The sequence below is a fragment of the Plecotus auritus genome (assembly GCF_963455305.1).
Source record: "Plecotus auritus genome assembly, chromosome: 2".
Classification (NCBI taxonomy): domain Eukaryota; kingdom Metazoa; phylum Chordata; class Mammalia; order Chiroptera; family Vespertilionidae; genus Plecotus; species Plecotus auritus.
This window is the reverse complement of record NC_137771.1, coordinates 74,631,116-74,642,860: the sequence shown is the minus strand read 5'-3', so window position 1 is coordinate 74,642,860 and position 11,745 is coordinate 74,631,116. Positions and strand designations below refer to the sequence as shown.

The 11,745-nt window shown below is 45.9% G+C and overlaps 2 pseudogenes across 2 annotated transcripts in view; both read left to right on the top strand.

Moving 5' to 3' along the window:
• Positions 1-11,745, top strand: part of LOC308241109 (high mobility group protein B2-like) — a 71,128-nt pseudogene that overhangs the window by 41,029 nt on the left and 18,354 nt on the right. The gene's annotated exons all lie outside the window — the stretch shown is intronic.
• LOC308242808 (protein phosphatase 1A-like) lies at positions 1,593-2,769 on the top strand (annotated as a pseudogene). The gene has a single exon. The product of its transcript is annotated as a protein phosphatase 1A-like (transcript).

Genomic DNA, 11,745 nt, shown 5'->3' with positions numbered 1-11,745 from the left:
CCGTCATGGCAGGATTCTCAAACTGGGGGGAAGTGAATAGACTCATCTTGATGTTCATGCCAAGTCTGCTCTGTAGGGTTTGAAGGAAACACCCAGTGGCAATGCATGTGAGCATCAGCCATTGTTACCTGGGTATTATTTGAATCTCGGTTTCACATTTGTTTGCTCAGCTCATTTGAGTGCCTACCTCATGGGTGCAATTCAGACAGGAGAAGACGAGGCAAGGGCAGGTGAGAGTGGATCTTGGGTTGGATGTGAGATCTCACATGTCTTTTAGCTGTTTAAGATGGCAAGGTCTCATTCCCACAGTGCCCGACCATTTCCAGAGCTCACGTGTGCTCTTCTGCAGTGACAATAGGAGGCAGTGGTCACAGGACACCTCATTGTTCCTGTAAAAACCGACCAAGATTCAGAAATAATAGTTTTCAGCCAAACCATTTCAAATGAGTTGTGGGCAAGAAGAACAAATGGACTTATTGCCAATATCATGCCCCTCAAAGGGGCTTCTAGTTCTAACAGGTATGGAGCAGTGCCTCTCTAAGCACATTGTCCATGGCCACACTTCAGAATCCAGGCAGGGCCAAGGGCAGGAGACAGAAGAGGAAGAGAAGGATGCTGGGACAGTGAACACAAGCTGCTGACAGTTTCCTGAGGATGCAGAGTCCTCTGGTTCTCCAGAGGCAGACACAACTTTAACCCTTCCCAGCTCCCAGCTGGCCACTTTCCAAATAATTATAGAGTTTACAACACTGGTAGCCTCAGAGTTTAATCTGGTTTTGACTTTTTAAAAAAAAAAATCAACCTATGGCCACAGCCATAAAACCATTTAACTGGGGTTAGAATAGAGTTTAGGAAAGCCCAGGAGTGTGCAGTGAATACTCGGCGTCACACTATTCCATCCTGGCTGGTTTGGGAATTTAAATGAGCAACTGCAACATCACAGGGACACAGACAAAGCAGGGAGTGGGGCGAGCTATCATTCCTGGTGTGGTGGGTTGTGAGGTTTTTAGAGCGGCTTCATGGACTGGAAAGGCTCAGGTATAGGTAATGCCTCACCCTTCGTGAGGAAAGTTCAGTTTAGCTGTCTGTCTCCACTCCACCTGAGCTCCCAAATGGCAAAGTCTGTGTCTTTTTCTTTTTTGTCATTTTCCCCGGCTTCTGTCATGCAGAAAACACTCAATAATACTCGCCAAACTCAATGTTATGTAAACCCAGTAAAAAAGAAACAGAAAAAATGTAGGTGCAAGAAAACGTTGCCTTCAAAAACCTAAAGACAGCAGCAAAGAGCAAGTGGAGCAACAGCGGAGCCATGCTTGAAAATATCAGACAGCTCTCTGTCTGGCTGCTCTGCTGTGCTGCGCAGTGGCAGTGCCTGAGCTGACAGGCAAGGGACCAGCTCTCGGCCCACTGCTCCAGGGCCAGAATGATCTGAGCCAGGAGGGCACCCGCTGAGAGCCAGGTCCCAGACGCAGCCTGGCTGCTCCCCTCCTCTGCCCCATCTCCTGCCTGACCTGGTCTGCAGCCCCCTTGGTGACCTCCATCCCACCCCCTCCCTGTTCACAGGGACCTGCTGGCCCACGGCTACTCCAGACCTAAAGGATCAAGACATAATGGGAGCATTTTTAGACTAGCCAAAGATAGAAAAACACAATGCCCAGGGGCAGGGTAGTGGGTTGGGATATGGGCTAAGCAGCATGCATGACTGGCGAGAGGAAATGGAGGATGCACATACAGCTGTTGGACAAGTATCTGGTTTGCCAAGCGGACTTGAAACATGGTCATTCTTTGCTGTGTATGATGGGCATGCTGGTTCTCGGGTTGCCAAATACTGCTGTGAGCATTTGTTAGATCACATCACCAATAACCAGGACTTTAAAGGGTCTGCAGGAGCACCTTCTGTTGAAAACATAAAGAATGGAATCAGAACATGTTTTCTGGAGATTGATGAACACATGAGAGTTATGTCAGAGAAGAAACATGGTGCAGATAGAAGTGGGTCAACAGCTGTAGGTGTCTTCATTTCTCCTCGCCAGACTTATTTCATTAACTGTGGAGACTCGAGAGGTTTACTAGGTAGGAACAGGAAAGTTCATTTCTTCACACAAGATCACAAACCAAGTAATCCTCTGGGAAAAGAACAGATTCCGAGTGCAGGTAGTTCTGTAACGACTCAGCATGTGAATGGCTCTCTGCTGTATCGAGGGCACTTGGGGGTTTGATTACAAATGTGTCCATGGAAAAGGTCCTACAGGGCAGCTTGTCTCACCAGAGCCTGAAGTCCATGATACTGAAAGATCTGAAGAAGATGATCAGTTCATTATCCTTGCATGTGATGGTATTTGGGATGTTATGGGAAATGAAGAGCTCTGTGATTTTCTAAGATCCAGACTTGAAGTCACTGATGACCTCGAGAAAGTTTGCAGTGAAGTAGTTGACACCAGTTTGTATAAGGGAAGGCGAGACAACATGAGTGTGATATTGATCTGTTTCCTAAATGCACCCAAAGTATTGCCAGAAGCAGTGAAGAAGGAGGCCGAGTTGAACAAGTACCTGGAAAGCAGAGTAGAAGAAATCATGAAGAAGCACGGGGAAGGCGTCCCCGACTTAGTCCATGTGATGCGCACATTAGCAAGTGAGAACATCCCCAGCCTCCCACCAGGAGGTGAATTGGCAAGCAAGCGGAATATAATTAAAGCCATTTACAGTAGACTGAATCCTTACAAAAATGATGACACTGACTCTACATCGACTGATGATATGTGGTAAAACTGCTCGTCTAGCCATGGAGTTTGCCTTCACCTCAAAAGGAGAGTACAGCTCAACTTCATTGAACCTTTTAACATTCATCCTCAACATTAAAGAAGGGCATGTGACATGTTTGAGTGATTACACCAGAGAACTTCAGCTAGCCCAGAACTGATTTTTTTTTTTTGTAAATTTGAGACTTATTTAAACGTGATTTTAAACCATAATTCGTGTTGTAAATCAGACTCCAGCAATTTTTGTTGTATGATTTTGTTTTTTGTAAAGTGTAACTGCCCTTGTACAAAATGCTCATATTTAATTATGAACTGCTTTCAATCGTTATCAAAGTTATAAGAAATGTTTGGCTTGTTGTGTGACGCAACAGATATGTAGACGTTTCAAGTCATGTTGTGTTTGGACTTGGGGTTGGGACAGAGAGAGCAGCAGCCATATCAGCTAGACGCTCAACTGTACACATGATTATGAAGAAAAATTCCAAAATCTTATAAAGCTGAGCATCCAGGGGATTAATTGGAAACTATCTTAATGTTCTTGGCAGTGGGATTGGCATTGTTGATAAAGCTGGTCCCTTCATTTAATTGTCTTTTAATTCTTTACTTGTTACCATGAGTATTGTATGTTATACAATATATTCATAAGAATATCAGTCTTCGGGCTAAAATGCCTTGGTTCTTTGCACCTCTTTTACAAGTCCTTACATTTAATTATTGATAAGCAGCAGCTTCCTACAGATAGTAGGAGACTGCCACATTTTGCTATCATGATTGGCTGGGCCTGCTGCTGTTCCTAGTAAGATATTCTGAATTCCATTTTATCAATAAAGCTTGATTTAACAAACAAGAAAAAAAAATATCAGTGGGAAACCATAAGCAAGGAAATAGAGGAGGAGGAGGCATGTCCACAGTTGGCTTGGGTCTGAGGTGTTTCAAGTTGGCGCTTGGCCCAAATCTCCTGAGAACATGCTGGTCTATGGAAAGGGCTCCCTCTCTGGTCTAATAAGGGAGATTCACGAAGAAGAGGAGAAAATGGAGAGAGTCACTCAGAAAATAAGAGCACACAGGGGCTGCTCCAGGAGCATGGCTTGCTGCCAGGTTCGCTCAGCTGCTCCTTGTGCCCTGGGGAGCTCAAGATTTTGGAAGAGCTGGGGCCCAAAGAGAATCTCTGCTACTGTGAGTGAAAGCTCGTGGAGCGCTTCAGTGGTGCTGCTGCGATGGCTTAGGGAAGACGGGAAGGGGAAGGTGGGCCAGACAACAGGGCAGCAAAGCTCTGGGCTTGGAAGAAAGGGTCTCAGCAACACCCTGGGTATTGGCCCCAGGGCCCCCAATGAGGAGGAAGTTCTGCACCAGCAGGCTTTGGGGGCTAATGGAGAAAAGAAGGTTGTCCCCTCAAAACCCGGCAGCGTCACCCTCAAGGGATAGCTGCTTCAGGCACCTGAAGGTCTCAGCCCACTGGTCCCTGGGTACTCAGGCTTGCTTTCCTCAGTGTGGGAATTAGTGCCTCAGTAGGTCGCCTGAGATGAACAGCTTGTCTACCTAGGTTCACAGAGCAGACTTGCTACCACCTTTTGTTTCAGGTGGTTTTCAAGTTTGGGAAAGCTTAGCTACTAGAATTTTCAGGTTCACAGAACCACAGGCTTGTAGAGCAAGAAAACTTCTCAATTTTTAAAAACTAAGCCTGTATGTATTTGTTTTGCATTGTTTTAATAAAAAGGAAACCGAGTCTCAGAAAGATTAATTTACTTGGCTGGCCATCCAGCCTTCCCTGCAGGCCCCAGGCTGGTCCTCCTCCAATTGCTTCACTCCCAAGACCAAAGGGAAATGCCCACCAGAACCAGAACTCTGGAATTCCCTACCCAAACTGTGTAAAACCTGCTTTCTGGGCCTCTGTGGACCTCTTTCATGGGTTAAAAATGGACCTTGATCACACAGGCTCACGTCTACACTTAGCACGTGAGGCCCTTGGAGAACTACAGGAGGGACGAAATGAGGGGTGACCAGGAGACAACAGGCTCTGCACCATTGGATGGCACAGGATTTGTATTTGACCATCCTCATATGCTAATTTTGGTTACATGATTATACAGATGTCTGTCAGACTTCTCCTCTGTAAAATTACTTTTCCCTTTGTAATGAATGAGTATTTTGTGGAGATGTATTTTTTGAGACTATATAAATTATGCCATTCCTCTTCAAACACTTAATATCATTTATTTACATCTTCATGAATTCATGGTTTTCTATTTTATGCAATGGATTTAATTCTTTATTATTTATTTTGATGCTCCATTTGTCCCTGATTTAGCCAATGGAACTCCAACAAGCTGGTTTCTGTGTCCTTTTAACACATTTCACATCATTGTTCAAGCACTTCCTTGTTTTCTGGCACAACAAGATGTTTCAGGTTCATCTTGTCATTTCCCCATCTGAAATCAGCCATTTCCCAAGGAGCCCTGAGAGACAGATAGAATAGCCTGTATTTAATTCTATCCTATATAATAAAAGGGTAATATGCAAATTGACCCTAACAGCAGAACGACCAAGAATGACCAGTCACAATGTTGCACACTGACCACCAGGGGGCAGACGCTCAACACAGGAGCTGCCCCCTGGTGGTCAGTGTGCTTTCACAGAGGGAGCGCTGCTCAGCCAGAAGCAGGCTCATGGCTGGCCAGCTCAGTGCCATGGGCAGGAGCCTCTCCCACCTCCGAAGCAGCACTAAGGATGTCGGACTAACAGCTTAGGCCCACTCACAGGGAGCAGGCCTAAACTGTCAGTCGGACATCCCCAGAGGGCTCTCGGGCTGCCAGAGGGATGTCTGACTGCCAGCTTAGGCCCGATCCCCCAGGGGTCCCAGATTGCAAGAGGGCGCAGGCCAGGCTAAGGGGACCCTTCACCTCTACCAAGTGCATGAATTTTCATGAACTGGTCCTCTAGTACATGGATTACTTATGGCCATTTTACTTGAACTTAGAATTCTACTCACTTTTTCTCTTCCCTATATATTTGAAAGCCAACCTCAGACTCACTATGAAATTTCACCTATATATCTAAGTATCTTTAAAAATAAGAACTCTTAAAAATTAATCACAATAGGCAGCAAAATGGCAGACATATGTCGTAGCAATATCTTTACTGACACAGATCCTAGGGCAAGAGAGACTAAGGAGAAAATAAACAAATGGGATTACATCAAAACAAAAAGCTTCTGCACGGCAAAAGAAACCATCAACAAAACACCAAGAAAGCCCACTGCATAGGAGAACATATTTGCCAATATTATCTCTGATAAGGATTTAATCTCCAACATTTACAGAGAACTCATACAACTTAACAAAAGGAAGATAAACGATCCAATCAAAAAAATGGGGAAAGGACCTAAATAGACACTTTTCGAAAGAGGACATTCAGAAGGCCAAGAGACATATGAAAACATGCTCAAAGTCACTAATCATCCAAGAGATGCAAATCAAAACAACAATGAGGTACCACCTCACACCTGTCAGAATGGCTATCATCAACAAATTAACAAATGACAGGTGCTAGTGAGGATGTGGAGAAAAAGGAACCCTCGTGCACTGCTGGTGGAAATGCAGACTGGTGCAGCCATTGTGGAAAAACAGTATGGCATTTCCTCAAAAATTTAAAAATGGAACTGCCATTTGACACAGTAATACCACTTCTAGGAATATATCCCAAGAAAACAGAAACACGAATCAGAAAGGATATATGCACCCCTATGTTCATAGCAGCACAATTTACAATAGCTAAGATTTGGAAATAGCCTAAGTGCCCATCAGCAGATGAGTGGATTAGAAAACTGTGGTACATCTACAAAATGGAATACTATGCTGCTATAAAAAAGAAGGAATTCTTACCATTTGCAGCAGCATGGATGGAACTAGACAGCATTATGCTAAGCGAAATAAGCCAGTCAGTGAAAGAAAAATACCACATGATCTCACTCATTTATGGATAATGAACATTATAACCTTATGAACAAAAAGATAGATACAGAGGCAGAGAAGCATCGAACAGACTGCCAAATTACAGCAGAAAGGCTGGGGAGGGTTGGGGGAGGTGGGTAAGAGATCAAGCAAAGGACTTGTATATATGCATATAAGCATAACCAATGGACACAAGACACTGGGGGGTGGGGTGCGGGCATGTGCCGGGGGGTAGGGGAGGCCAGGAGAAGGTCAATGGGGGAAAAAAGGAGACATATATACTACTATTTGTAATACTTTAAAGAATAAAAAAAGTTAATCACAATACCTTTATCACAAACACAGTGAGCAGTAGTTACTTAATGTTAATAATATCTAATTTTCTCAAAAGTGTAGCAATTTTTTAATGGTTTTTTTGACCCAGATTCTCAGTGCGGTTTCCACGTTGATATTGCTGGATATGTCTCCTAAGTGCCTTGTCTCCTGCAGGCTTCCCACTCCAGTTCTCTTTCTCTGTTTACCTTTGATAAAGAAACCAGGTGGGTTCACTTGCAGAGTTCCACAGGGACTGACTTTGTGAGGTGTATGTCTTTGACATACGTAAAGAGTTCTTTATACTTTCTGTAAAGTGTTGAGTGTACTAGTAGGTGCCTAATTGGATTCCGAGTTCACTTTTTGGTTGTTATAGAACCACTGTATAGGGGGTAGTATACAATAACTTGTTATTTTTCTTTTTATGATGTTAGCAGCTGATAATACTTAGTAATCAGTGGTAATATGCTATTCCGTCATTCCTTCCACACTTATTAAAATACTTTTATTTTTTAAATATATTTTTATTGATTTCAGAGAGGAAGGGAGAGGGAGAGAGAGAGAGAAACATCAATGATGGGAGATCATTGATTGACTGCCTCCTGCTGTGCTCATTGCATCTCTGTATGGGGACTCCGGTGCAATGACTCAGGCGGAGGGGGGTGCATGGGGGCCCGGGGACCCAGGTGCTGCCCAGGGCTCAGAGGTCAGCTGGGACCTGCCCTTCTACACCAGACGCTTATGCTTTAATCGCCGGCCAGGACTAGGGACCTCACCTGTGCATGAATTTCATGCACCAGGCCCCTAGTACTTTTACAAAAAGGACTTTCTCAGCTATTCTTTGGTCTCCTGGGGTTACAGGCAGAAAAAAATGCTTGAATCTTGAATGTTATTGAACAGTGTTCAAAATCAGTATGATTTTAATAGCACCCTCCAAATGTGATAAATTAACTGTTGCTTTTTAAAATATCATAAACTCATGTACTCACATATATTTGTGTTTCAGTCAATTGTAGGGATCACAGTCTTTGATGCTGAGATTTTCTCACCTGTATCCGAGAGCCCATTCAGGTTGACCCCTGAGTTCTTTTGAACAACCTCAGTAATCTTTGTAATTTCTTTGCAATCTAGTACCACAGATATTCTAGGGCCATCTTGGACATGTTCTGCTCCAGACCTGGAATCAGACATTTCCCTAAGGAGCCCTGGTTCCGTTTCATGGGAATGGCATTAAGGAATCAGAATGTGAGCCTTGTGGGTTACTAATTGCTAATGGCTGCCTCACTTTGGCAGGGTGATTTAGTTGATACAGCTACAGAAAAAATTTTAAAAGATAAAATGAGCTTTGTGTTTATATTGATTATTTCAGTTAAATGTATGATTACAGGGGTTTTAGTTGAACCTCTTTTACATTTATATCTTTTACCCACCACTAAGATAACACAGGATGATAAAACTATATTACAAACTCATTTGAATTATCCCCTAATAAGAATGTAAGAGTCTCAGAATAGTAGCACCACCCATGTTATTCCTAAAATCTGTTTAGGGTATATCACATTAGAGATGTACAGTCAAATTCCTGTGTTCAAAGTTACTTGGGAGGATGTTAAAGACAAGTCTAAAAGCAAGACTAACACTTTCTAACAAGTTTAGTTTCCCAACTGCCCCTGGCCCTGCCCCCGCTGGCCAGTGCTGGCCTTTGGTCCCCAGGCCTAGCCCCCAGCTATTTCCTGCTAAGGGACCAGGCAGGGTTCATGGAGGCCTGTCTGATCCCTGCTGCCTTACAAGGCAGTCTAGGCACAAACCCCAAGACCATGGCTCTATGCTCAGGGCCTTGGAAATTCATGGGACAGTGTCTGTAGCTGCAGATGGCCTTCTGGACCGATACCTGGGCTAGTCCACTCTTATCGCTTCCACCACATGAAGATGGACAAGGGGGGCAGTGGAGAGAGGTTGACCAGGCACACACAGGTGCCTCTACAGGTGGAGCAGCCAGGAAAACAGGCCTCTCTAAGGAGATGCTTGAGTCAGGAGGGGAATCAGAGTGGCAGGGTGCTTGAACCCCACAGTAGGTTTGTCGAGAGAGGAGCAGGGAGTGGGGCCATGGCCTGGGAGTTTGAGGACAGTGGTGGGGGGTGCAGCAAGCATCTGTGTAGAGAGCTGAGGCAGGGAAGCAGGTCCATGCCAGCCAGCAGGCCCGTGCACAGCTGAGCCGCCTTCGCCGGGACTGGCGGTGCACACCCCCCAAACCTCCATTCCAGCTCCAGGCCCTGCTTCCTCTGGATGAAGTGGGCCTCCCAGGTGCCTGTGTGAAAACTGCCATCCTGAAAGCCTTGTCCTAGTTCTCCTCTTCCCTTTTCTTTCCTTGGGGACACCTGCTGCTTCTTCCACCTGGCCTGCTCTGCAGTGGGGAGGAGCTGTGTCAGCCTTCAGCCAAAGGTTGTTCTTCAGAAGGTTCTGGGCCAGCCTGAGTGCTGGGACTTGGGTACACAGGTCTCTCACCCTCCAGGACCCCTCCCATGGAGGAGATCTCCTCAGGCTGTAGAGAAGCTCAGCCTCCATGTGAGAGGGTGGCCTGCAGGCACTTCTAGCCTCACTGCTGAGGTTCCTTTGCAGCTGGCCACGGAACCCCCACTTCAGACTCTGCCTTCACCATCCTGGATAAAGGGCTCCCCCCACAAACACCCATCCATGCTCTGTCCTCGCCCATCTGGAAAGTTGACTCCACCTGCCTACCCACCCTTCCTTTCCCAACAGGTTCTGTTCACACTCTCCCAGCCACAGGCCTATTTCCCCACAAATATACTTTCAGTCTCTGTCCTCCCCTCCTGCTGAAGAGCTCCCCGCTCCCCACTAATACACACACACACACACACACACACACACACACATCCTCCAGGTGTGTCTGGCTGTCAGCACCTCACCTGACCCAGACCTGCCTAAGGCAGGATTCAGCATGCAGGAGCCCAGCTCAGGGGCTCCCCTCAGATCCCAGCTGCTCAGGGAGCCAGGCCAAGGCAGCAGAGGAAGGCAGGAGGGGAGCCAGAGAAGGGACAATAGGTGTTCGCTGTCCACCAGAGCACCCACCCACAAGTGAGAGCACGTGGTGTGCCTTGAGTCACACATTTCAGAATCCCCAGTTTTCTCTCTCACTTTAGTGACAGTTGGGCTGCTTCTCTATTAGGTTCATAAGACTCCCAGTACCTGAAGTACTGCTCTATTTTAAATTCCACAAAAACTGAAGCCAGTTACGGTTAAAATTTTTAGGGATCCTTCTGTCGGGGTTAATCTTATTTCTTTTTTTTTATTCCTGTCTGGTTCCTGGAGCATGCTTTGGACCAAAAGTCTTAATCTCCTTGAAATACACATTTCCATCACTTTGTTTCTTCTTTTACATCCTCTCCATTGCCTCTTCTAGAAACCCTAACACACAGTATTGTCACTAGCTTTGTTCTCCATGTCACTTAAATTTTTTCTTATAATTATCACTTCTCACTTCCAAGATCTACAATAATTCTTCACATTCCATGTTGAGACTTTGATTTTTGGCTAAGTTATTTTCTGTTATTTTGCTCTGTATCTGCATGATGTTTTCATTTGGGAATTGTGTTTTTATACTAATGTTACCTTCTGTGTTCTCCCGTGCCCACACCCTAGGTACCTTGCTCTTGTTTTATAAGTGATATTCTCTCAGGTCACCCTGAGATTGTCATGAAACCCAAGTAAGCTCGGGGCCACTGTGGCCCCATGTCCTCCTGCTGTCACACCCATAGACCCACCATGGATGACCAAAAGCAGTGGAGAAAGCCAAAATGTGCTCTGGTGGAAATTCCCAAGGGAATTCACAACTAGTAAGAATCAAAGAATTTTTTTTTAATAACTATATTTTCTGTGCATTTTATTTGAAGACACAATGAAGTTATCTGCGCAGGGCATAGTGTGGCAAAGTTTTGTAAAACTCCACTTGTAGCAGCTGTGAAATGTCAGTCACTCCCTCCCACATCTCAATGCTCCACAGCCTCTCTGACTCCGTGTTCTTTCCTTTCCCACCAGCCATTGCCCACATGACTGGGCACAAGGGGCCCCGGTTCTCTCCCACACTCTCTACCTGGGCGATACCAGATGCCCATAAGTCACAGGCACTCCCTGTTCCTGCACAAGAAATAAAATAGAACTCTCATGAATTGTGGCCTCTGGTTCTGTTTTAGAGGAAACTTGCAGGAAGAATTCTGAGGATTTCAATAGACTAAAGGATCACCTCATCACACCAGCAGTTATCTATTCCTGCATTACCTCATTGCCCTCGGGGAAAAGGGCCTGCTGTTGACCGGGTTTTCATCAAGCCACTCCTATATGATGGCCTGGGCCATGCTCCTGACCCTGACCTAAGCTATCTGCATCACTGTAGGCTGTTCCCTGGCCACGAGGGCCTAGCAGGGCCCACACCTGGCTGCTGGTGGGTGGGTGCCCCTTCGTTTCCTGAGCCCTGTGGGCCACATTTCCTCTAAGAGCTGTTTGCCACAGCTGTGTCATGACTGCCTGGATGGCTCCGAAGGAGTGCCTTGGATTCCCCTGTCCAGGGTCCTCTGCCTGCTCCAGCCCAGCTCCAGCCCTGCCACCTCTGCTACCACCAGTGGTCCCAGGAGAGGCAGGATGGGGGTTTCCACGCCTCGGGTGGCCCTGGCCACGCCTGACTGTGGGAAGGAGGCCCCATGGCCTGC